The sequence below is a fragment of the Mustelus asterias genome, chromosome 13 (genome assembly GCF_964213995.1).
Source record: "Mustelus asterias chromosome 13, sMusAst1.hap1.1, whole genome shotgun sequence".
In the NCBI taxonomy this organism is placed as follows: domain Eukaryota; kingdom Metazoa; phylum Chordata; class Chondrichthyes; order Carcharhiniformes; family Triakidae; genus Mustelus; species Mustelus asterias.
In genome coordinates, this window is record NC_135813.1 from 52,934,363 (window position 1) to 52,960,026 (window position 25,664).

At 43.9% G+C, this 25,664-nt stretch overlaps 1 protein-coding gene across 6 annotated transcripts in view; it reads left to right on the forward strand.

Moving 5' to 3' along the window:
• The window catches only part of specc1la (sperm antigen with calponin homology and coiled-coil domains 1-like a), a 364,982-nt gene that overhangs the window by 38,837 nt on the left and 300,481 nt on the right, over positions 1–25,664 (forward strand). The window contains exon 1 of one of the 6 annotated variants that reach the window (XM_078226761.1): positions 16,407–16,521. The exons of the other annotated variants lie outside the window; for them this stretch is intronic. The gene's annotated coding sequence lies outside the window, so the exon portion shown is untranslated. Of the gene's footprint in view, positions 1–16,406; positions 16,522–25,664 lie in introns of those variants that run through there. 6 annotated transcript variants of the gene reach the window in all.

Consider the following 25,664-nt stretch of genomic DNA (forward strand, 5'->3'; position numbering starts at 1 on the left):
GCAGCCAGCATAATCAAGGACCCCCCCGCCCCGCACCTCGGACATTCTCTTTTCCACCACCTTCTGTCGGGAAAAAGACAAAAGTCTGAGGTCATGTACCAACCGACTAAGAACAGCTTCTTCCCTTCTGCCACCAGACTTTTGAATAGACCTAAGTTGAGCTTTGTCTACACCCTAGCTATGACTGTAACACTACATTTTGCACTCTCGTTTCCTTCTCTGAACGGTATGCTTTGTCTGTGTAGCGTGCAAGAAACAATACTTTTCACTATGTTGATGCATGTGACAAATCAAATCTAAATGTTGAGGAAGAGAGTTCCAGAGATTCAAGACCGTGCGAGAGAAAATACTTCTCCCCATCTATGTTTTAAATGAGCTCTTATTTTTAAACAGTACCCCCTAGTTCTAGATTCTTCGACAAGAGGAAACATTCTCTCCAGGAATACCGGCACTCCTCTAATTCTGGCTTCCAGAGCATCCCCGGTTTTGATCACTTCACCGTTAGTGGCCATGCTTTCAGTTGCCCAGGCCCCAAGCTCTGGAATTCCCTCCCTACACTTCCTTGCCTCTGTACCTTGCTTTTCACCTTTAGGGCATTCTTTAGAATCTACCTCTTTGACCATGCTTTTGGTTAAATGACGTGTGATGTGATTGGTATTGTCTTTTATAATTCTCCTATGAGTTGCTTTAGGATGTGGTATGTTTCTTTAAAAAAAAATCAAACCTAGCCATTTACTTTATATACACCCATTTGAATTTATAAGATCATAGAACCCTACAGTGCAGAAGAGGGCCTTCAGCCCATTGAGTCTGCACCGACACATGAAAACACATCATCCCATTTACCAGCACTTAGCCCATAGCCTTGAAAGTCATGACATGTCAAGTGCTCATTCAGGTCCCGGGCAGCTCCTCCTCCTCCTCCGTCCCCTTCCCCCCTCTCCTACGCTGGGGCAACCTGATCGCCAGCGCTGAGTCCGTCCCTGTGGCTCAGAAGGGAAAGGGGGAGAGCGGTAGAGCTATAGTTATTGGGGACTCGTTTGTTAGAGTCAATAGATGGGAGGCTGGTTTGCATGATGGATTGGGCTACATTCACGGCCTTTTTGTAGTTTCTTGCAGTCTTGAGCAGTGCAGGGGCCATACCAAGCTGTGATACAACCAGAATTAGTGCTTTCTATGTGTATCCATAAAAGTTGGAGAGAGTCGTAGCGGACATACCAAATTTCCTTAGTCTTCTGAGAAAGTAGACGCATTGGTGGGCTTTCTTAACTATAGTATCGGCATGGGGGGTACCAGGACAGGCTGTCACCGCTCTGTGTTCCTGCTTTTTAACCTGTCACCGCTCTGTGTTCCTGCTTTTTAAACTGTCACCGCTCTGTGTTCCTGCTTTTTAAACTGTCACCGCTCTGTGTTCCTGCTTTTTAAACTTCTTTCCCAGTGCACTCTGAGGAAGGGGAAAAAGGGTTCAGTGTTCCATTGGAGCAATTCTTTTTCTGTAGCAGTAAGTTATATGGAGGGGATGGAAGTGAAGGCAGTGCAATGTACCTCCTGCAGAATGTTTGAGGTGAGGGACACCGTCAGTGTCCCTGCTGATTACACCTGTGGGAGGTGCACCCATCTGCAGCTCCTCCAAGACCGCGTTAGGGAGCTGGAGCTTCAGTTGGATGAGCTTAGGGTCATCAGGGAGGCAGAGAGGGCCATAGACACAAGCTTCAGGGATATAGTTGCTCCAGGGAATGAAAATAGATGGGTGACAGTGAGAGGGGCTGGGAGGAAGCAGTCGGTGCGGGGATCCCCTGTGGTCGTTCCCCTTAGCAACAAGTATTCCACTTTGGATACAGGTGAGGGGGGCGACCTACCAGTGGTAAGCCGCAGTTTCTGAGTATGTAAAACCGACCCTTAGTGAGTGACAGTACAAATCTCTCCAAAGTCAGGAAACTTTATAACAAAATTACTATCTTCTCCTATTAAAAGTTCGAAGTACTTTATGCAAAACATAATCTTTTCAGACATTCATCCTTATCCTTTCAATATATAAATAAATGGAGAGATTTGTACTGTCACTCACTAAGGGTCGGTTTTACATACTCAGAAATTGAATTCAATTAAGTGTAAAAGTTAAGCCACATATTTTGCCATGATCATTGTGTGGTTGCACAGAATCTAGATTTGCTGGAAAAAGACACATCTTGTCGAAGTTTTTCATCTTTCACTCATCAGGGCAATCCCAAGAATGCCACTGTCAGAGAAAACAAATTTATGCTGTATGAGAAGAGGAGCTGACTGGGTGACAAGTAGAGGCATTGGCATGGTGAATGCATCAGTTGATGGTGACTGCTGGTTAACTGCCACGCTTGTTTGAAATTTAAACCAGGCAGTTTAAATCTGATTGTTTTGTGTAGCTTATTGAGCAAACTCATAAATGGGCCCAAGACTGTCAGCTCTGAAAAGTGTCCAATCTGCCTTGGCTTACTTGGAAGGGGAAGATATCTCAAACATTTGAGCAACATGTGAAGCTAAGTGTTTCACGTTGCTACTATGCAATAGCAATGTGAGTGGTATTTCCCCACCCCAACAGGATGCAGCTGTCAAGCAGGAATAGGACATTCAGCCCATTGAGACTGCTCCATAATTCAATGTGATCGTGGCTGATCCTCTATCTCAATGTCATACTCCCATTCTCTCCCCATACCCCTTGATGCCTTTTATATCGAGAAATCAATCTAGTTCTCAAATATATTCAGTGACTTGGCCTTCACCACCTTCTGTGCTAGAGAATTCCACAGGGTTCACTATCCTTGGAGTGAAGAATTTAGAAACATAGAAAAACTACAGCACAAAACAGGCCCTTCGGCCCCACAAGTTGTGCCGAACATATCCCTCCCTACCTTTTAGGCCTACCTATAACCCTCCATCCTATTAAGTCCCATGTACTCATCCAGGAGTCTCTTAAAAGACCCTATTGAGTTTGCCTCCACCACCACTGATGGCAGCCGATTCCACTCACCCACCACCCTCTGTGTGAAAAACTTACCCCTAACATTTCCCCTGTACCTACCCCCCAGCATCTTAAACCTGTGTCCTCTCGTAGCAGCCATTTCCACCCTGGGAAAAAGCCTCTGAGAGTCCACCCGATCTATGCCTCTCAACATTTTACATACCTCTATTAGGTCTCCTCTCATCCTACGTCTCTCCAAGGAGAAAAGGCCGAGCTCCCTCAGCCTATCTCAATAAGGCATGCCACTCAATCCAGGCAACATCCTTGTAAATCTCCTCTGCACCCTTTCAATCTTTTCCACATCCTTCCTGTAATGAGGCGACCAGAACTGAGCACAGTACCCCAAGTGGGGTCTGACGAGGGTATTGTATAGCTGTGTCATTATCCCCGGACTCCTAAACTCAATCCCTCGATTGATAAAGGCCAGCACACCATACGCCTTCTTAACCACCTCCTCCACCTGCGGGGCCGATTTTAGAGTCCTATGGACCCGGACCCCAAGGTCCTTCTGATCCTCTACAGTACTAAGAGTCTTTCCCTTTATATTGTACTCCTTCATCCCATTCGACCTGCCAAAATGGACCACTACGCACTTATCTGGGTTGAAGTCCATCTGCCACTTCTCCACCCAGTCTTGCATCCTATCTATGTCCCTCTGTAACTTCTGACATCCCTCCAGACTATCCACAACCCCACCAAACTTCGTGTCGTCGGCAAACTTACCAACCCATCCCTCCACTTCCTCATCCAGGTCATTTATGAAAATGACAAACAGCAAGGGTCCCAGAACAGATCCCTGGGGCACACCACTGGTGACCGACCTCCATTTAGAAAAAGACCCACTCTCTGCCTCCTTTGGACAAGCCAGTTCTGGATCCACAGGGCAGCATCCCCTTGGATCGCATGTCCTCTCACTTTTTCTAGAAGCCTTGCGTGGGGGACCTTATCGAAAGCCTTGCTAAAATCCATATAAACCACATCTTCCGCTTTCCCTTCGTCAATGTGTTGAGTCACATTTTCGAAGAACTCCGCCAGGCTCGTAAGGCACGATCTGCCTTTGACAAAGCCATGCTGAGTATTCTTGAGCATACTAAACTTCTCTAAATGCTCATAATTCTTGTCCCTCAGGATCTTCTCCATCAGCTTACCAACCACTGAGGTTCGACTCACCAGTCGGTAATTTCCTGGGCTATCCCTATTCCCCTTCTTGAAAATAGGAACCACATCCGCAATCCTCCGGCACCTCTCCAGTCTCCATCGACGACGCAAAGATCATCGCCAGAGGCTCTGCAATCTCTTCCCTCGCCTCCCACAGTAACCTGGGGTACATCCCATCCGGAACCGGCGACTTATCTATCTTGATGCCATTCAAAGATTCCAGCACAACCTCTTTGTTAAAGTCCACATACTCAATCTTTTCAGTCCACCGCAAGCCCGCAGTACATCCACCCAGGTCCTTTACCTCTGTGATAACCGAGGCAAAATACTCATTAAGCACCTCTGCCATTTCTACTGGTTCCGTACAGATTTTCCCGCCTTCACCTTTTATAGGCCCTATTCCTTCACGTCTCATCCTTTTACTCTTCACATATTTATAGAACACCTTAGGGTTTTCCTTAATCCTACCTGCCAAGGCCTTCTCGTGACCCCTTCTGGCTCTCCTAATTTCCTTCTTTAGTCCCTTCCTACAAGCCGTATACTCATCTAGATCCCTATCTTCGCCAAACTCTCTGAACCTTTTGTACGCTTTCCTTTTCTTCTCGACTAGGTCCCGCACAGCTTTCGTGCACCACGGTTCCTTTATCCTACCAACTCCTCCCTGTCTGCTCGGAACGTTGTCCTGTAGAACTCTCGACAGACATTCCTTGAAAAACTGCCATCTCTCTTCAGTACATTTCCCCGAGAATACCTCCTTCCAATTTATTCCTCTAATTTGCTGCCTTATGTCTTCATATTTCCCCTTACTCCATATAAACGCTTTCCTCGCTTGCCTGATTCTCTCTTTTTCCAATGCAAGCATAAAGCAGATAGAGTTATGATCGCTATCCTCAAGATGCTCTCCCACTGAGAGATCTGACACCTGTCCAGGTTCATTGGTCAGTACCAGATCAAGTACAGCCTCTCCTCTTGTAGGCTTGTCCACATGCTGTGTCAGGAAACTCTGAACGCACCTAACAAACTCCTCCCCACCCAATCCCCTTACCCTTGCGATATTCCAATCTATGTTTGGGAAATTAAAGTCTCCCATCACAACAACTCTGCTATTACTGCATCTCTCCAGGATCTGTTTCCCTATCTGCTCCTCCACCTCCCTGTTACTATTGGGCGGCCTATAGAAAACTCCCAGCAAAGTGATCGACCCCTTCCCACTCCGAACTTGCACCTACAGAGACTCTGTAGACAATCCCTCCACAGCATACACCACCTCTACAGCTGTGACACTATCCCTGATCAGCAGTGCCACTCCACCCCCTCTCTTGCCTCCCTCCCTGTCCTTCCTGAAACATCTGAATCCCGGCACCTGTAGTATCCAGTCCTGTCCCTGAGACATCCAAGTCTCCGTAATGGCCACCACATCACACTTCCAGGCATTGATCCATGCTCTGAGCTCATCCCCTTTATTCACTATACTCCTGGCATTAAAGTAAACACATCTCAATCCTTTCGTCTGAGCTCTCCCCTTCTCTATCCCCCGTCCATCCTCCCTCTTGCACTGTCTATAACCCTTCTCTGTTTGCGAGCTAACTTCCTCGCTCCCAGTCACCTTGTCTTGATCCCCTCCCCCCAACCTATCTAGTTTAAACTCTCCCCAGTAGCCTTAGCCAATATTCCCGCCAGGATATTGGTCCCCCTGAGATTCAAGTGCCACCCATTATTTGTGTACAGGTCACACCTGCCCCTAAAGAGGTCCCAATGGTCCAGGAACCTGAATCCCTGCACCAGTCCCTCAGCTACACATTCATTCTCCACCTCACTCCATTCCTGCCCTCACCTTCCCGTGGCACAGGCAGCAATCCTGAGATTACTACCTTTGCTTTCCTCCTTCTCAGCTGTCTCCCTACTTCCCTATACTCTCTTTTCATGACCCCTTCCCCCTTCCTTCCCACATCAGCGGTACCCATATGTACCGCTACCTCTCGCTCCTCTCCCTCCCCCCTCAAGATTTCTGGGACTCGACCAGCGACATCCTGGATCCCGGCCCCAGGGAGGCAGACCACCAGCCGAGACTCCCGCCTGCCTCCGCAAAAACGGCTGTCTGACCCCCTCACTGTCGAGTCCCCGATTAACACTGCCTTCCTCCTCTTTTCCTTAGTCCTCTGAGTTACAAGGCCAGACTCCACTCCAGAGACAGGGCCAGTGCTGCTCCCCCCAGGCGGGCTGTCTCTCTCTCTCTCTCTCCAGGGTGCTCTCAATCACCCGAGCTTTACCCTTCCTGGCCATCACCCACTTGGCCTCCACCCGTGGCCCTGGTGTGACCACCTGATGATAGCTCTTGTCTATCACCTCCTCATTCTCCCTTAACAGCCTAACATCCTCGAGCTGCAGTTCCAGCTCCCTAACACGGTCCCTCAGGGACCGCAGCTCGACACACCCCTCACAGATGTGGATGTCCAGGAGGACAGGTGCCTCCAGGACCTCCCACATCCTACACTGGGAACAACACACTGGCTTCACACTCATATTTGACCCTTTATACCAAGGTACACAGTGAAAAGTAAATAAGAATTAAAAACTCACCCCTGTGAGCCAAAGCCCTTATAGCTCTCACTCTGCTTCCTGCTCACTCCGCTGCCCACTCTATATTGCAGCCTACCTTTTATACTTTGCGCGCTTAAAAAAAACCCTTCCCAGACTCCTCATTTTCTCCTCATCTCGGTCCTAATTGGCCTATCCCGTATCCTGAGACTGTGACTCCTTGATCTGGATCCCAGCCAGAGGAAACAATACCCCAGCATCCAGTCTGTCCAGCCCTGTCAGAATTTTATATCTTTCAATGAGATCCCCTCCCATCCTTCTAAATTCTGGTGAATTCACACCCAGTTGACCCAATCTCTCCTTATACAATAATCCTGCCATCCCAGGAATCAGTCTGATGAGCCTTCAGTGTTCCCTCTATAGCAAGTATATCTTTTCGTGATGAGGAGACCAAACTGCACATAATACCCAGGCGTGGGGCCCTGTACAGCTGCAGTAAGACATCTTTGCTCCTCTACTCAAATCTATCAACATACCATTTGTCTTCCTAACTGCTTGCTGTACCTGCATGCTTGCTTTCAATGACTGGTGTGCAAGTACACCCAGGTCCCTTTTATAGGGAGGCGATGGCATAGTGGTATTGTCACTGGACGAGTTATCCAGAGACCCAGAGTCATATTCGGGGACCCCAGCTTCAAATTCCGCCACTACAGATGGCAACATTTAAAGTCAATAAAACAACTGTTGCTTGTCATAAACAACCAACTGGTTCACTAATGTCCTTTAGAGAAGGAAATCTGCTATTGTTGTCTAGTTTAATTTACACGTGACTCCAGATCACAGCAATGTGGTTGATTCATAACTGCCCCTTCAAGGGCGATTTAGAAAGGACAGTAAATGCTCTTCCAGCCAGTGATGCCCGCATCCCATGAACAGATAAAAAAATTCACATTTCTGAATTTATCACTATTTAAATAATACTCTCCAATTTGTTTTTCCTACTGCATTGGATAACTTCATACTTATCCACGTTATACTCCATCTGCCATGTATTTGCCCACTCACTCAACTTGTCTAAATCATCTTGAAGTCTCTCTACATCCTGTTTCCCATCTAGTTTTGTGTCATCAGTAAATGTAGAAATATTACATTTGATTCCCTTATCCAAATCATTGATATATTTTGTGAATAGGTGGGGCCCAAGCACTGATCCCTGTGGGACCCCACTAGTCATTGCCTTACACTCTGAAAAAGGCCCATTTATTCCTACTGTTTCATGCCTGCTAAACCAATTCTCAATCCTTGCCAATAAATTGCTCCAATCCCATGTGTTTTAATTTTGCACAATAGCCTCTTATGTGGGACTTTATCAAAACCTTTCTGAAAATTCAAATACACCACATCCACTGGTTCACCCTTATCTATTCTACTAGTTATGTCCCCAAAAAAACTGCAGTATGTTTGTTAAATATGATTTCCCTTCTATAAATCCATGTTGACGTTGTCTAATCCTGTTGATATTTTGTAAGTGACCTGTTATTACATCCTTCAGCATTATCCAGCATTTTCCCTATGACTGTTAAGCTAACCAGTCTATAATTCCCTGGTTCTCCCCTCCCCTCTTTTAAATAGTGGGACTGCATTTCCCACTCTCCAATTTGTCAGGACTGTTCCAGAATCTACAGAATTTTGGAAGATGACAACTAACACATCCACTATTTCTATGGCCATCTCCTTTAGTACCCTGGGATGTAGATAATCAGGCGCTGGGAATTTATCAATTAATTTCTTCAACACTATTTTCTTTTGTTAATACTAATTTCCTCAATGCCCCGTTCACACTAGACCTGTTGTGCCTGCACACTTTTTTAACCTTTTTTGGTGGACAAAGAATTGCGAGTAGACTTCTTGTTAGTACATTAATATTTATTCTCACACACAATTATTAATCACGCACCCAATCAATACTAAGTTATCTTACAAAATACTAAAGTTCAAGTCCAATACTAGACCTTGACTTAACTTTTGCGTGACTGGCAAGTACCCAGGCAGATATTGGCCTTTATCCGTGTGTTGGTCTCCATAGTCCGGTCTGATATTCTGGCTCTGGTCTTCCTTCCTTCCTTTGGTGTGATGGCTCTCCTCGTGCTGGTCATTGCTGGCGATGGTCGCCGTTGTTGTGATTCGTTCGTTGGGGAGAGAGAGAGAGTGATTCTTCTGTTGTGCAGCACTCTTTATGCCTTGTTTGTTTCGTGCCTTTTTTGGCCATTGCCAATCAGTTGATCAGGGCTTCATCACCCTGATTGATAAAGTCCAATCAGGTACTGCCACACCGATCTCTGGGTGTGTACCCAACGGCCATGCCTGTAGGTGCTGGAGGCACATAGGTCACATGCCTCCGTCTCAAATAAGGGGTTAAGGCTCCCCTTTGTCTGGTAAACAACCTGGTTTGACCAGAAAGTATCCATTGTCTTTGGGATGGCCTATTTCCTGTGTATTCAGTCGTCTGAGCTAGAGCCTTTTTATCTCTACCCTTTAAGCTGCAGCCTGTCTGTTTCTGTACTTGGCCAATTATCCCAGTGTGCTTTGCAAATCGCCATCTTAGATGGTCCGTTTGACCACAGACCCTTTGTTCCCTAGCATTTCTGGGAAGTTATTTGTGTCTTTCTGAAGACAGAGCTAAAGTAGTTGTTTAATTGATCTGCCATTTCCTTGTTTCCCCACTGTCAGTTTTCCTGTTTTGGACTGATGGATCTACACTTGTCTTCACTCATAAGAACATAAGAACATAAGAAATAGGAGCAGGAGTAGGCCATCTAGCCCCTCGAGCCTGCCCCGCCATTCAATAAGATCATGGCTGATCTGAAGTGGATCAGTTCCACTTACCCGCCTGATCCCTGTAACCCCTAATTCCCTTACCGATCAGGAATCCATCTATCCGTGATTTAAACATATTCAACGAGGTAGCCTCCACCACTTCAGTGGGCAGAGCATTCCAGAGATTCACCACCCTCTGAGAGAAGAAGTTCCTCCTCAACTCTGTCCTAAACTGACCCCCCTTTATTTTGAGGCTGTGCCCTCTAGTTCTAGTTTCCTTTCTAAGTGGAAAGAATCTCTCCACCTCTACCCTATCCAGCCCCTTCATTATCTTATAGGTCTCTATAAGATCCCCCCCCTCAGCCTTCTAAATTCCAACGAATACAAACCCAATCTGCTCAGTCTCTCCTCATAATCAACACCCCTCATCTCTGGTATCAACCTGGTGAACCTTCTCTGCACTCCCTCCAAAGCCAATATATCCTTCTGCAAATAAGGGGACCAATACTGCACACAGTATTCCAGCTGCGGCCTCACCAATGCCCTGTACAGATGCAGCAAGACATCTCTGCTTTTATATTCTATCCCCTTTGCGATATAGGCCAACATCCCATTTGCCTTCTTGATCTCCTGTTGCACCTGCAGACTGGGTTTTTGCGTCTCATGCACAAGGACCCCCAAGTCCCTCTGCACAGCAGCATGTTGTAATTTGTTTCCATTTAGATAATAATCCAATTTGCTATTATTTCTTCCAAAGTGAATAACCTCGCACTTGTTAACGTTATACTCCATCTGCCAGATCCTCGCCCACTCACTCAGCCTGTCCAAATCTCTCTGCAGACCTTCGACGCCCTCCACACGATTCACTTTTCCACTTATCTTTGTGTCGTCTGCAAACTTTGTTACCCTACACTCAGTCCCCTCCTCCAGATCGTCTATATAAATGGTAAATAGTTGAGGCCCCAGTACCGATCCCTGCGGCACGCCACTAGTTACCATCTGCCAACCAGAAAAGCACCCATTTATTCCGACTCTCTGCTTCCTGTCGGATAGCCAATCCCCAATCCACGCTAACACCCTACCCCCAACTCCGTGTGACCCAATCTTCTTCAGCAACCTTTTGTGAGGCACCTTATCAAACACCTTTTGGAAGTCCAAAAACACCGCACCCACCGGTTCCCCTCCGTCAACCGCACTAGTCACATCTTCATAAAAATCCAACAAGTTCGTCAAGCACGACTTTCCCCTCATGAATCCATGCTGCGTCTGCTTAATCGAACCATTCTTATCCAGATGGCCTGCTATTTCTTCTTTAATGATGGATTCCAGCATTTTCCCAACTACAGACGTTAAGCTAACCGGCCTAATCTTTTTCTTTTTACAGATTTTCTGTCTATCACACAAAGTGAGTAACATGGCATGTGAGTTTCAGTGCCAGTCTGACGCGAGATATGTAGGCCATACATCCTAAAGACTGGTGGCTCGTTTCAAACAGCATGTCCCAGTTGCTGTTTACAACGGGCAAGGTACAGAAAGTACCCGACCAACCTGTGTTTGCAAAACTCAAAACACAGTTTCCAACCTTAGATGTGATTCCATGATTGGATGACATTTGTTAAATAATCCTCAGTGCACTAAGAATTACACTGGCAACCAATTTAAGATTCAGGCAGGCTCACAGTATGGTGCATTTGTGTGATCTTGAATCGACATATTAATACACAGGGCCCTGTTCTTTGCAGACAGAGAGAACATGTACATGCATTACAGTTGATAAAGCCAAGCAGAACAAATGACAGCCGTTTGCTGATTCATTGCTCAGGAAATGCTTTGACCAATCGGAGTCAAGTTGCCTGGTTTATCTTTCAAACAATGCTTGGCAGTTCACTGTTGTCACCATCAACTGGTACATTCCCCATGGCAATGCCTTGACCAATCATGGTCCACTTGCTAAGGGGGAAAAGTTTGTGCGGAACCGTTAGAAATGGCGGAGCTGCTTAATGAATACTTTACCTCGGTATTCACGGTGGAAAGGGATCTGGGTGGTTGTACTGCTGGTTTGCGGTGGACAGAAAGGATCGAGCATGTGGACATAAAGAAAGAGGATGTGTTGGAACTATTGAATGGCATCAAGGTTGGTAAGTCGCCGGGACCGGATGGGATGTACCCCAGGTTACTGTGGGAGGCGAGGGAGGAGATTGCGGAGCCTTTGGCGATGATCTTTGCATCGTCGATGGAGACGGGAGAGGTTCCGGAGGATTGGAGGATTGCAGATGTGGTCCCTATATTCAAGAAAGGGAACAGGGACAGCCCGGGAAATTACCGACCGGTGAGTCTAACCTCAGTGGTTGGTAAGTTGATGGAGAGGATCCTGAGAGACAGGATTTATGATCATCTAGAGAAGTTTAGTATGATCAAAAGTAGTCAGCACGGCTTTGTCAAGGGCAGGTCGTGCCTTACGAGCCTGGTTGAGTTCTTGGAAAATGTGACCAAACACATTGACGAAGGAAGAGCGGTGGATGTGGTCTATATGGACTTCAGCAAGGCGTTCGATAAGGTCCCCCATGCAAGACTTCTTGAGAAAGTGAGAGGGCATGGGATCCAAGGGGCTGTTGCCTTGTGGATCCAGAACTGGCTTGCCTGCAGAAGGCAGAGAGTGGCTGTGGAGGGGTCTTTCTCTGCATGGAGGTCAGTGACCAGTGGAGTGCCCCAGGGATCTGTTCTGGGACCCTTGCTGTTTGTCATTTTCACAAATGACCTGGATGAGGAAGTGGAGGGATGGGTTGGTAAGTTTGCTGACGACACCAAGGTAGGTGGTGTTGTGGATAGTTTGGAGGGATGTCAGAAGTTGCAGCGAGACATAGATAGAATGCAAGACTGGGCGGAGAAGTGGCAGATGGACTTCAACCCGGATAAGTGTGTGGTGATCCATTTTGGCAGATCCAATGGGATGAAGCAGCAGTATAATATGAAGGGTACCATTCTTAGCAGTGTAGAGGATCAGAAGGACCTTGGGGTCCGGGTCCATAGGATTCTTAAATCGGCCTCGCAGGTGGAGGATGCGGTCAAGAAGGCGTACGGCGTACTGGCCTTCATTAATCGAGGGATTGAGTTTAGGAGTCGGGAGATAATGCTGCAGCTTTATAGGACCCTGGTTAGACCCCACTTGGAGTACTGCGCGCAGTTCTGGTCACCTCATTACAGGAAAGATGTTGAAGCCATTGAAAGGGTGCAGAGGAGATTTACAAGGATGTTGCCTGGATTGGGGGGCATGCCTTATGAGGATAGGTTGAGGGAGCTTGGTCTCTTCTCCCTGGAGAGACGCAGGATGAGAGGTGACCTGATAGAGGTTTACAAGATGTTGAGAGGTCTGGATAGGGTAGACTCTCAGAGGCTATTTCCAAGGGCTGAAATGGTTGCTACGAGAGGACACAGGTTTAAGGTGCTGGGGGGTAGGTACAGAGGAGATGTCAGGGGTAAGTTTTTCACTCAGAGGGTGGTGGGTGAGTGGAATCGGCTGACGTCGGTGGTGGTGGAGGCAAACTCGTTGGGGTCTTTTAAGAGACTTCTGGATGAGTACATGGGATTTAATGGGATTGAGGGCTATAGATAGGCCTAGAGGTGGGGATGTGATCGGCGCAACTTGTGGGCCGAAGGGCCTGTTTGTGCTGTGGCTTTCTATGTTCTATGTTCTAACCAATCAGTACTCATCTCATACTGTATAAATTTGTTGTTTTCCTTGCATTGGTATTTTTATGAATTGTCCTGATAAGTGCAAGACAAAACACTTTGACAAAGTGTTTTTTTTTTCAGCAATACACAATCATATAGTCAAATTGATAGTTAGGTATGTCGATGCCTGAATTTTGTTATTGAAATAGTTCTTGAAATCACTTGCTGATGTCAAACTGGCTTCTATTGTTGTCTAATGCTCCATTGGAATTGGGCAAATTGAACATGGATTTCTCACCATGTGAATGGAATTTGGGATTGTGTGGATTTAAGTGGAATAAGAATTCAGTTTGAGAAAGCTGAGAATGACAAGTGTCCCCCTCTGGCTGCTGTAACTTTTGTGTCCCAGTGCTCAGGAGGAAAATTTGGATCAGTTGATAGCGAAAAACTATTTTCTCTGGTGTGGAATCAAGAACTGTAATTTTCAAATTAGAATGAGGCCATTTAGGTGGGAAATCAGGAAGCGTTTTTGTATCAAGGTAATGGAAATTTAGAATTCTGCCCCACCAAAAGACTTTGGATGTTGGGAGAGTGACTAGATTTTCAAGACTTGGATTGATCGATTTTTATTAGTTAAGGGTATCAAGGTATCTGAAGCAATTGAGAGTTAATAAATTGAGGTCCAGACCACCTATGATCTGCTTATGTGGTAAAACAGATTTGATGGGCTGAATGGCCTACTGTTCCCTTGAGCCTGGGAATTGGAACGCTAATGTTTAGTGCCATGGGTTGAGAGTTCACAGGTTGGATTCCTTGGTTCTGGATCAGAACCAAGTGACGGAGTGTCACTCTGGCATGTGAAACATTTGTATCTCCTGTTCCTTGGCCAAGGTCGGCATCGATGATGTCTGGGACTAGTTTGTCCACCAGCCTCCTGTAGCAGAATCACGAGTCTAGGATAAGTTCAATGATGATTAGCTTACCTTGGAAATAAAATGATCCTCCAGGGGTTTAAAATGTATTTCAAAGTTTTAAACACTCATCATTTGTGCTGAAAGGAATGTCTGGATGTCTGTTTGAAATCCGGTGAAAAAGGGCTCAAAGCATAAACAGAATTGGCACAAGATATTTGTATACTTCTGTTTAATTAGCATAGCTGAGAGTGAGGAGATCACTAAATAGAAGAAGTCAAGAAATATTAAATCTCAGCTGATTGTCTTTTATATTAAAAAATCTACAAACTGGTTGTGTGTGAAAGGCAAAGAGCGAGCCTGTAATTTGAAAAGATTTCCTCCCCAGTAAAAGCGACTGGGGCCCCTGATAAAGGGAGCTGTTTTATTTGGAATGTTGGTTTAGGATTTCACCTTTTTTTTGTAAACTCCCTGTAGAGTTGACTCTTTTGCCAGACATTTTCAATAGCATGAAAGAAAAATAGTGTAGATGCTGGAAATCTGAAGTGAAATATAAACTCAGCAGGTCTGGCAGCATCTGCGAAAATGAGAAACTGAGTTAATGTTTCGAGTCCTATGTAACACATTGAAACATAGAAAATAGGAGCAGGAGTAGGCCATTCGGCCCTGCTTTGCCATTCATTATGATCATGGCTAATCATCCAAATCAGTCACCTGTTCCCACCTTCTCTCCCCATATCTTTTGATTCCTTTAGTCCCAAGAGCTATATCTAACTCCTCGAAAACAATATTTTGGTTTCAAATGCTTTCTGTGGTAGAGAATTCCTCATGCTCACCACTCGCTGGGTGAAGAAATTCTCTTCATCTCAGTCCTAAATGGTCCACCCCGTATCCTCACACCCTGGTTCTGGATTCTCTTGCCATTGGGAACATCCTTCCTGCATTACCCTCGCTAGTCCTCATTCCTCTAACAAATATAATCCTAACCGACTCAATCTCTCCTCATGTCAGTCCCGCCATCTCAGGAATCAGTCTGGTAAACCTTCGCTACCCTCCCTCCAGAGCAAAAACATCCTTCCTCAGGTAAGAAGACAAAAACTGCACACAAGACTCGGGTGTGGTGTCACTAAGATCCTGTATAATTGTAGCAAGACTTTGTTGTTCCTGTACTCAAATACTCTCAGTATGAAGGCCAACATACCATTTGCCTTCTTTACTGCCTGCTGCACCTGCATGCTTACCTTCAGTGACTGGCGTACAAGGACACCTAAGTCTCGTTGCACATTCCCCTCTCAATCTATAGCCATTCAAATAATAATCTGCTTTCCTGTTTTTGCTACCAAAGTGGATAAATGTGATATGATTTATTCACATTATGCTGCATCTGTCATGCATTTGCCCACTCACAACTTGTTCAAATCACATGCTGCATCCATTTTTGGAACTTCTTTGGAACTCTTTCTTTGGAACTTTCAGAATTTCTTTTTGGAATTTTTAATAACATGTCTTTTTTTATTTTTCTCTCTCCCTTCTCTCATAGAATCATAGAGATTTACAGCATGGAAACAGGCCCTTCAGCCCAACTTGTCTATGCCGCCCTTTCTGTTTAAAACCCCTAAGCTAATCCCAATTGCCTGCATTTGGCCCATATACCTCTATACCCATCGAACCCATGTAACTATCTAAATGCTTTTTAAAAGACAAAATTGTACCTGCCTCTACTACTACCTCTGGCAGCTTGTTCCAGACACTCACCACCCTCTGTGAAAAAAATTGCCCTTCTGGACTGCCCCTCTCTCCTGAAGAAAACAAGTTTAGTTTATAAGTGTTAACATGCAGCACAAGGTGTTGATGCTCTGTCAGTAACAGCACACTTTCTTTTGATTCACCAGTTTATATGTTGAGGTCCCAGACAAGGGCTTGACAGTACAATTTATCCCTGATGCCCCAGTGTTGTAAGTATTGAAAGTAGACACTCTCCTCTCTGTCAGATCAGGAATGTAAAGCATTGGTGACCGTTTAACTTTATCTGACGGTGTCATTGACATAGGCTGTGATTTGAAGAAAGTCTTGCCAAATGTGGAGTTTCACACTGCAGTGCCAGCTTTTTATGGAGATTATTTCTAGCCCTGAAAGAAATGGGAGCAGTTAGAACAGGGCAGACATATCTCCTGGGCTTTTTAAGTTTCCATTACCTGATTGTTGTGCTGCAGTTAAGTACATCCAGACTGCGTCCTAAGTTAGTATGTGTGCAGAAAAGATTGAATATGCTTTAGATTTGAAACTGTCTCACTGAGGAAAAGAGTGAATGTTTTATTTTTGAGGTTTTTTTTTGAAGTAAAGTTTGGGAATATTATGAGAAAGTTCAGCGTTTATCGGACGAAACACTGACTTAGATTGCTGATTGTTCTAATTTAGAAGGTTCAGGTTGGTAAACTAGAAATACTTTCAAGTTACTTTCAGTTTTTACATTTTGTAATTTTAAGAAAACATTGATACACATTTAAGTTATCTTTGAAATGTGCTACTGTCTAAAGCAGGGGTCTCCAAACTTTTCAGTACGAGGGCCACATCGTATATTTTACACATTTTCGGGGGTCAAAGAAAAAAAATTAGTTTTATAAATGAATGAATAAAATTTAAATGAATGAATAAGTTTTATTTGGATCATCTTTGTAATCAGCATGATATGATTCAGAACAAAAGAGAAATGTGACAATTGCGAAGAAACAATGCCGTGCTTACACTGAGAAATGATATATAATAAGTAAAAATGTCAAACATTAGCAAATGCTCTGACAAAATAATCAATTACTTAACTGCAGATGAGAAAAGCAGGCTATTCATTTTTTAATTAATTTTATTCACTGAAATTTTACAAATGTTTACTTGAAATGAGAATTTGCCCAATTTTGTGGCACACAATAAGAAAAATAAACACGCCCCAAGAAAGAACTTCAGTAAAACAAAGCAAAGAAATTCAGAATAAACTTGAACCATTAATAAAGGTCGAACAAAAATAAATTCAGTCTGCACCTTTCTACACAATTCTGGCAATTGGAGTTTTCAATCGTAACCAACAAATCATTAAGTTTTGCACAAAATTAATGGGAATGATGGAACTGCTTTTTTAATATTAAAATATTGCTGAACTGCCAATTATTAGAATGGACTTCAAATGCTCATCAAATTTGCTCGATATTTGGACTTGACATACTATCTGAACACAGGTACGTTGTACCAAAAACTGATACAAATCCACAAGCAAATCACTTCAAATTTGGAAACTGCTCAGGCTGCAAAGATTTATAAGATTGGATCAGATTTCCTTCTTTATACTTGTCTTTCAGCATGTCCTCTGATTGGAGATCAATAATTTCCATTTGAAACTGACTTGGGAGTGTTTCAACATTGCACCAAATGGATTTTGAAACAGCTTTATTTCATCTGTGTTTCCATCAAGATCAGAAAATCGTTCCTGAAATTGTTTTTGCAAGTCCTTAATGATTTCTGTTGCAAATGAAGAAGGAAATTCTGCTTCACCTTCTTCATGAAATTTTGGAAACATGGAAAATGAACCAAGTTATGAACTTTCAGCTGTCCTTGAAATAGCATCAGTTTTGCCCTGAATGCCTTGACATGCACGAATAGATCACAAATCAAATTTGTTTCACCTTGCAACTTCAGATTCAATTGATTCATATGGCCTGTCACGTCTGCAAAAAATGCCAATTTCCAAAGCCAGTCAGTGTTTGATAAAAGTGGTTCGGGTCGATTGTTCTCTGTGAGAAAGGAATCAATTTCCTCTCTGAGCTGAAAGAACCGTGATAGAACCTTTCCACAACTAAGCCATCGAACTGCTGTATAATAAGGCAAGTCACCGAACTCAGAATCAGTTTCTTTCAGAAAATCAGGAAACTGGTGATGATTAAGCCTGTGAGATCAAATGAAATTCACTGTTGAAACAACAGGTTTCAGAACGCAAGACATATCCACATATTTTCCGCACAATGCTTGTTGATGGATATTGCAATGCAGAAACATGGACTTTGAGAATCCACCAACCTCACAAGCTTTTGTGATTTGTCCAACCAAACCTTTCTTCACCCCAGACATGTTCTTTCCTCCATCAATTGTCACGCATTGCAGTTTATTCCACTCCAGGTTATATTCTAACACAGTTTTTTGCAATTCTTTGAAGATGTCTTCTCCAGTTACTGTGCTGTGCATGCTATGCACTGATGCTAATTCTTGTGTCACATTAAATTCATTGTCAACACCACGGATGAATACTAGGAGTTGTTATGCGTCACACACATCAGTCGATTCATCAAGTGTGAGAGAATACAACTGAAAATTTCTTGCTTTGCCTGCAATTTGATGAAATATATTGCTTCCTATATCCTCAATTCTACGAGCAACAGTATTTGGCGCAAGACTGATGATTTTGAACAGATTTGCTTTTTCTGGGCATAACTCCTCCACTGTTTCCATTATACACTCTTTGATGAGATCTCCATCGGTGAATGGCTTTCCTCTTTTAGCCAACACATAAGCTAGTTTGTAACTGGCCCTGGTTAAAGCTTCATTTTCAGTTATCTTCTGCGTAAAAAAAGCTTGTTGGGAAAGCAGCCTGCGTTGCATTGATTCAAATTTTTCCGCATGCTGTGTTCCTGTGAATTGGGAATAACTTGGTTCATGTTTGGTCTCATAGTGCCGACGTACATTGTACTCCTTCAAAACTGCAACAGTTTTGTTGCATATGACGCACAAGGCTTTATCACCTGCTTGTACAAAGTACTTTACACCCCATTCTTCATTAAACAGGCGGCACTCACTGTCCACTTTTCCTTTTTCTTCCATAACTGAATTGGTCTGAATTGCCACCATCATTGTCATTGTTCTCGCTCATTTCAGACAGATGGAGCTTACAGATTGGATAAAGCAGCTGTCACTCAGTCAATGCAGAGCGGCAATTGGATAACAGATGTCTCAATTGCTGATTCGTTTAATGAACTGTCAGTCACAGGACGGCAGCTTTGATTGGACAATAGGCCGGTAAAGAGGGCGGGGATCCTCATGGGTCCATCAGACACCGCGCGGAGCGGCAGCAAATGTCCGGCCTGTGGCTTCTGTCCCCGTGCCCGGATCCTGAGTCAGCGGTGGGGTTCCGGACACGGAAGTGTTTTCGGCAGTGGGAATCCCATCCCGCCCCACTGGCTGCGGGCCAGATGTGGCCCGCGGGCTGTAGTTTGGAGACCCCTGGTCTAAAGCAATTATGTTTTTGAGACTAATTTCAATTCCTGTTTAGAATGCACTAACTTCAGTTTTTAGGTGCAACTCGGGTTAGATATCAATGGCAAATATATTTCTTTGGACAGTCTTCAATGTTGTTGGCTCCAGGTTCCTTTGCGAGTATCCTAGTGTAAGTTGAACAGTGTGTTTTTCATAGTGCCTGTCTTTACCTTGGCTGAAGCTGGCTGTATTTCCCGGTTCTTCCTTTTGTAAATGTTGGTTCAGTGCCAGATGGGGCCGCTGTTTGGAAATTGGCACACTCTTCATTTTGGCCAGAGGAAATTCTGTTTGGTGCTGCAGCAGCACAGATTTTGTGTGTTTTTGTGACCTCTGCTGTCAGAAACTTTCTGATAAACAACTGATCTTCACTCTGTAGTATGTGCACTGAGGAATGCTAAAATAATTTAGCCGAGTTGAGTTGCTGGCCTTATTTGCTCTAATGGCTTTTCTGAAGGGCTGGAATCTTCTGAGAGTGACATGGGAGGGATTATTTGCATTGAAAACATAGCATCATGCAACGTGACCACAGTGCCTGTGCCAATTTTTTGATAGAGCTATCCAATTAGGCCCACACTCCCTGCTCCTTCCTGACAGAAGTTTCCTCGCCAAGCTACGGATTTTTACTCCCGTTTCCTTGACCTAATGTTCAGTAACTGGTGTCTGCAGGATGTTAGGCAAAGTTAAATCAGCTGCAAATAGCCTGAAAGATGTTTCATTTGATGACACCTTATCTTATGACATTGCTGTTGCAAGGTGCACCTGTAGCTCTATGAGCAATTGTTGCCTATTATCTGAATAGTGAAGGGTGCTGGATTACAACGTGACAGTGATACTACAGTTGAACAGAGTTGGGAATAACAGTCAATTAGTCTCCAGACTCCTCATATCCATGGTAGATTTCTTGTTCTCTTGGCCTTATTCTTACGAGACTGCTGACTACCCAGCCTCCCTTCCTGGCCCCATGTTAAATTATGATGTAAATGGTTTTGTCTGCACTTATCTCCTGAACCATTTAAATTTATTATTATCACCAGCACCCTTAAAAAAACACCTTTTACACCTCATAAACCTCCAACCTCCCTTTCTTCTCACCACATCCCATGTTTCCTGTGACTCTGTTTGAATCTCTCCAATCAAATTTCTGCCCCTACCCGAGTCCTGAAATGGCCCTTATCAAAGTCACAAATTACATGCTACATCACATGTAACCATGGTGCACTGTCCATCCTCCACCTCCTCGAACAGTCTTTGACACAGTTAACTATCACCTTCCTCTAACGCTCACCTCTGTTTCAAGAAAGACGGGACTGCCATTGTCTGTTTTCATTCTTATTGTTAGGACCAGATTAGAAACACCAAGATATTTTGAGGTTAGCCTAGACCTAAATTTTACAGTTGATTTTGGCATTAGAGTGAGCATAAGGTGTTTCACTCCCAGTATGATCCAAGTGACCCACCTGGAAGATTTTATCAAAATAAACTTTATTTAAGAACACAGTTGGAATATAACAAAAATAATTAGCATAACTTTTACCAATTAAAAGATTTAAACATCACAACGCATAATTCTTAACAGCTAGCTATCTCTCTCGTTCCAATTTAGCAGTATTCCCGCATAGACATAAATCCCTTCTTTAGAACTAGTTAGCACAGAAAACCAAATATGCTTACATGGCTACTAGATTTCTGGCCTTTTAACACCTCTGGAGAGTGATCCAGACAGACACTTGTCTTCTAATTCTCATGCAGCAACTTCCAGAGAGCTCCACCCCCAAATATCAGAATCTCAAAAAGAGGCTAATTTCTTGGCAGATTCCAGTCTCCCCTTCAGACAGAGTGAGAGATGCAGAGAAAGTGAGCTCTTTCTAAAGATCCCAAAAGGCAAATTGCTTTGAGTTCTCTGTGAAAACCTAGCCCTACCCTATCATAAGACCTTACCTGTCAATCAACCTAATCAAGCTCTACTCTGCAATATCACAGGGGAAAACACAAAACAACAGAACCTTGCATTAGTTCAGATTAAAACAAATATTGTAGCAATTAAGATCAATTATGCTGCTGCAGTAACAATACAATGCTGTTGATCCAGACAAAATGACGTGAGTGCATAGAACAGATCCTCCACAAGAAACATGACTAAAATACATTTCTTTAAGGCACACTATCGTCACATTGTCTGTACATTTGTAGCCAGAATATCACTTGTAATAACTTCGTGTCCCCATACCCTTATCTCTGGGGTCCCTCAAAGGTGTGGAGATGCCGGCGTTGGACTGGGGTAAACACAGTAAGAAGTCTAACAACACCAGGTTAAAGTCTAACAGGTTTATTTGGGAGCAAAAGCCACTAGCTTTCAGAACAGGCTATTCCTTCGTCAGATCCTCTCCACTTGGAGCCGGCAGTTTGTGCCAATATGAGACAATACACATCTCTTTAACCTGTGCTTAATGCTCCCTCCACTCACATTGTCTGTACCTTTAAGACTTGATTAGCTGTAAAGACTCACATTCCAATCATTATTCATGTAAATTGAGTTTGTGTCTTTGTGCCCTGTTTGTGATCAGAACTCCCACCCACCTGACGAAGGAACAGCCTGTTCCGAAAGCTAGTGGCTTTTGCTACCAAATAAACCTGTTGGACTTTAACCTGGTGTTGTTAGACTTCTTACTGTGTCCCTCAAAGGTCCATCGTTGGTCCTTTCCTATTTCTGATACACGCTGCCTCCATTTTAAAATTCAAATCCCCCTCCATAATTTCTCATCTCCCTACCTCTAAGTTCCTTCATGCCACAATTTCTTTAATTCTGGTTTTCTATGTGTCCCTGATTCTTCTGTTGCACTACTGTGGCTGTGCGTCCCTTGACCAGGCTCTGTAAATGTCTCCCTAAACCTCCCTGCCTCTTTTGTCCCCTTTAAACTCTTCCTCAAAACCTCCAGTCATCTGTGCTCATTTTGTTTGATAATTGGTCCTGTGAAGCCTCTTGATGTTTTACTACATTTAAACATGCTACACCAATGCAAGCTATTGTTCATGGAGATGTAATCAGAGATGTAGACACCAAGCCAAAGGAGGAGATAAAAGTGCGGATGGACAGGTGTTTGTCCAAAGAGGGGATTTTAAGCATGGCCTTGAAAAAGAGAGGAAATCCCAGAGCAACGGCAGTTGGAAACACAGATGGCTAAGAGGGGCTGATTGGGTGATATACACATGAGTACCGAGTTAGAGGACAAAGTTTGAGAGGGGAGAAGCTTGCAAGTCTGAAGGAGGTTGAGATGGTTGTTTGGTAATATTGAACTTGAGTGGTGCTGAAAAAGAGATTTTTGTCAAAGCTTTTAGTCTTGCAATCATCAGGACATTTTGCAAGAATACAAATCCAAGGGAGACAACAAATTTATACTGCATGAGAAGGGAGTGCTGGTTGCTTAGCAAATGGACTCTGATAATCCTCAGTGTGCTAAGAATTCCATTGACAATCGATTTAAAGATTGTTAGTTGAACTTGCATTATGGTGCATTTATGTGTACTAGATGCTGCACACAATACACGGAGCTGTAGACAGAAAGAACATGTACACATATTGTGCCTCTTTCAGCTAAATAAAATAAGTGACAGCCATTTGTTGGTTCATTCCTCAGGGCAAATAGAGTCAAGCTGGCTAGTTTAAATTTGAAACAATGCTTGGCAGTCAACTGCAAGTCCTATCAGCTGGTGCATTCTCCATGCCTCTACCAATCATAGTCCACTTACTAACCAATCGGCACTCCCTTCTCATTCAGTATAAATTTGTTGTCTCCCTTGGATTTGTGTTCTTGTGAAATGTCCAGGTGAGTGCAAGACGAAAAACTTTGAAAAAATGTTTTCTTTTTCCAGCAATATTGAGGTTAGAACTGGTGACGGTATTAAGGGATTTTAACAAGCGGATGCGAGGTTTAGCAGCATATGGAGGTGGAAAAGAGAGTACATTGCTCTCCAATATAGTCCAGGTGGAGAGAAAATGAATCAGAAGCTCACCTTGGCATTGGATTTAATCTGATTCAATCTTACATGGTGGCTATGGAATGGAGTTAGTCTGAAGGGTACAATGCTTGTGGCATGGGCCAAAGACAATTATTTCAGTTTTTCCACTGCTTAACTCGAGGCAATTGTGCATCATTTCAGACTAGCAGTTGCCAACACAGATGTTGAAAAGGTGGTAGAGAGGTAGAGCTTGTTTTCATAAGTATGTTTGTGGAACCTGACCACATATGTATCTGGATGTCCTGATGGGGCAGCATGTAGATGAAAAAGTGGACAGGAGCAAGAATGGATCATTGGGGGACTCTGTTGGTAATGATGCTGGAATGGGAAGTGAAGCCATTGCTGGTTAAGCTCTGACTATGATAAGATAGAGTGGAACCGACTAAGCCTTTGAGCTGTAGAAACTTTGGAGGAGGGTAGCATGGTCATCTGGTGTCCAATTCTGCAGAGAATGCATGATCAAAACAAGGATGTCATTTATGAATTTAATCAGGGTGCGATAGTTTTCAAGGAGTGGGCGATGACAACAGTTTTGACCAGGAGGAGGGCAGTAACTGAGGGCAGAGAGCCATTTACAATTTCCATGAATATGAGGGCCAGGAAGGGAAGTTAGATGTCCAGCATTTTAGGAGCAGGAATTGGTGTCGTGGATGAGATGAGTTTGGCGAAGGCATGCAACTAGATAGGAGAGAAAATGTAGGAAGTTGCAGATTTGGGGCGAGGGCAGCAGAAGGCTTGGGAAAATTGGTAGCAGGAGGCTTGGTGCAGAATGGTGGGAAAACAACCAAATGAGCTGAATGGATGATCACAGTGTTAGTAACAACAATATTTATGAGCTCCTGGTACATGTTTTTAGAGGGCGCGAGAAAGGGATTGAATGAGATAATTGATTAGAGAAAAGAAACAAGCTATTTATGCTCTCCTGGATGATCTGGGAGTGATGGATGATTTTGGTGAAGAGTGGGGCCCTGTCGGCTTGAATATGGTCCAGCTCTATCTGGTGATGGATGGCAGAGATTAGAAGAAATGTCGTGTCCTGTAAACAGAGGGCTTTCTCATTGTCTCTCTTACAAGATAGACCTCTTTGGTGTGTAACTGGTTCCATATTGGCAAAATTAAAGGTTTTGCTTTGTCTTCTAATAGTCCTGTAAATACTTGTTTCAGTTTATCTAATGTGATCCTCTTTGTTTTTTTCAATTTACCTTCACTTACCTCATTGTTGAGGGTGTGCAGTTCCTATGGGGTGCCTAGTGACTAGATCAAGACATAACCATTATCATGAAAACTGGTTTGTTCCTTAGCAGGATTGCAAGGAAAGTAAGATATAGAACAGTACAGCACACAACAATGTTGTGCCGAGCTTTATCTGAAACCAAGATCAAGCTATCCCACTCCCTATCATCCTGGTGTGCCCCATGTGCCTATCCAATAACCGCTTAAATGTTCCTAAAGTTTCTGACTCCACTATCTCTGCAGGCAGTCCATTCGACACCCCAATCACTCTCTGAGTAAAGAACCTACCTCGGACATCCTTCCTATATCTCCCACCACGAACCCTATAGTTATGCCCCCTTGTAATAGCTCCATCCACCAGAGGAATTAGTCTTTGAACGTTCACTCTATCTATCCCCTTCATCATTTTATAAACCTCTATTAAGTCTCCCCTCAACCTCCTCCGCTCCAGAGAGAACAGCCCTAGCTCCCTCAACCTTTCCTCATAAGACCTACCCTCCAAACCAGGCAGCATCCTGGTTAATCTCCTTTGCACTCTTTCCAGCGCTTCCACATCCTTCTTATAGTGAGGTGACCAGAACTGCACACAATATTCCAAATGTGGTCTCACCAAGGTCTTGTACAGTTGCAGCATAACCCCACAGCTCTTAAACTCCAACCCCCTGTTAATAAAAGCTAACACACTATGGGCCTTCTTCACAGCTCTATCCACTTGAGTGGCAGCCTTCAGAGATCTGTGGATATGGACCCCAAGATCTCTGTTTCTCTACAGTCTTCAGAACCCTACCTTTGACCCTGTAATCCACATTTAAATTAGTCCGACCAAAATGAATCACCTCACATTTATCAGGGTTAAACTCCATCTGCCATTTTTCAGCCCAGCTTTGCATCCTATCTATGTCTCTTTGCAGTCTACAACAGCCCTCCACCTCATCCACTACTCCACCAATCTTGGTGTCATCAGCAAATTTACTGATCCACCCTTCAGCCCCCTCCTCTAAGTCATGAATAAAAATCACAAATAG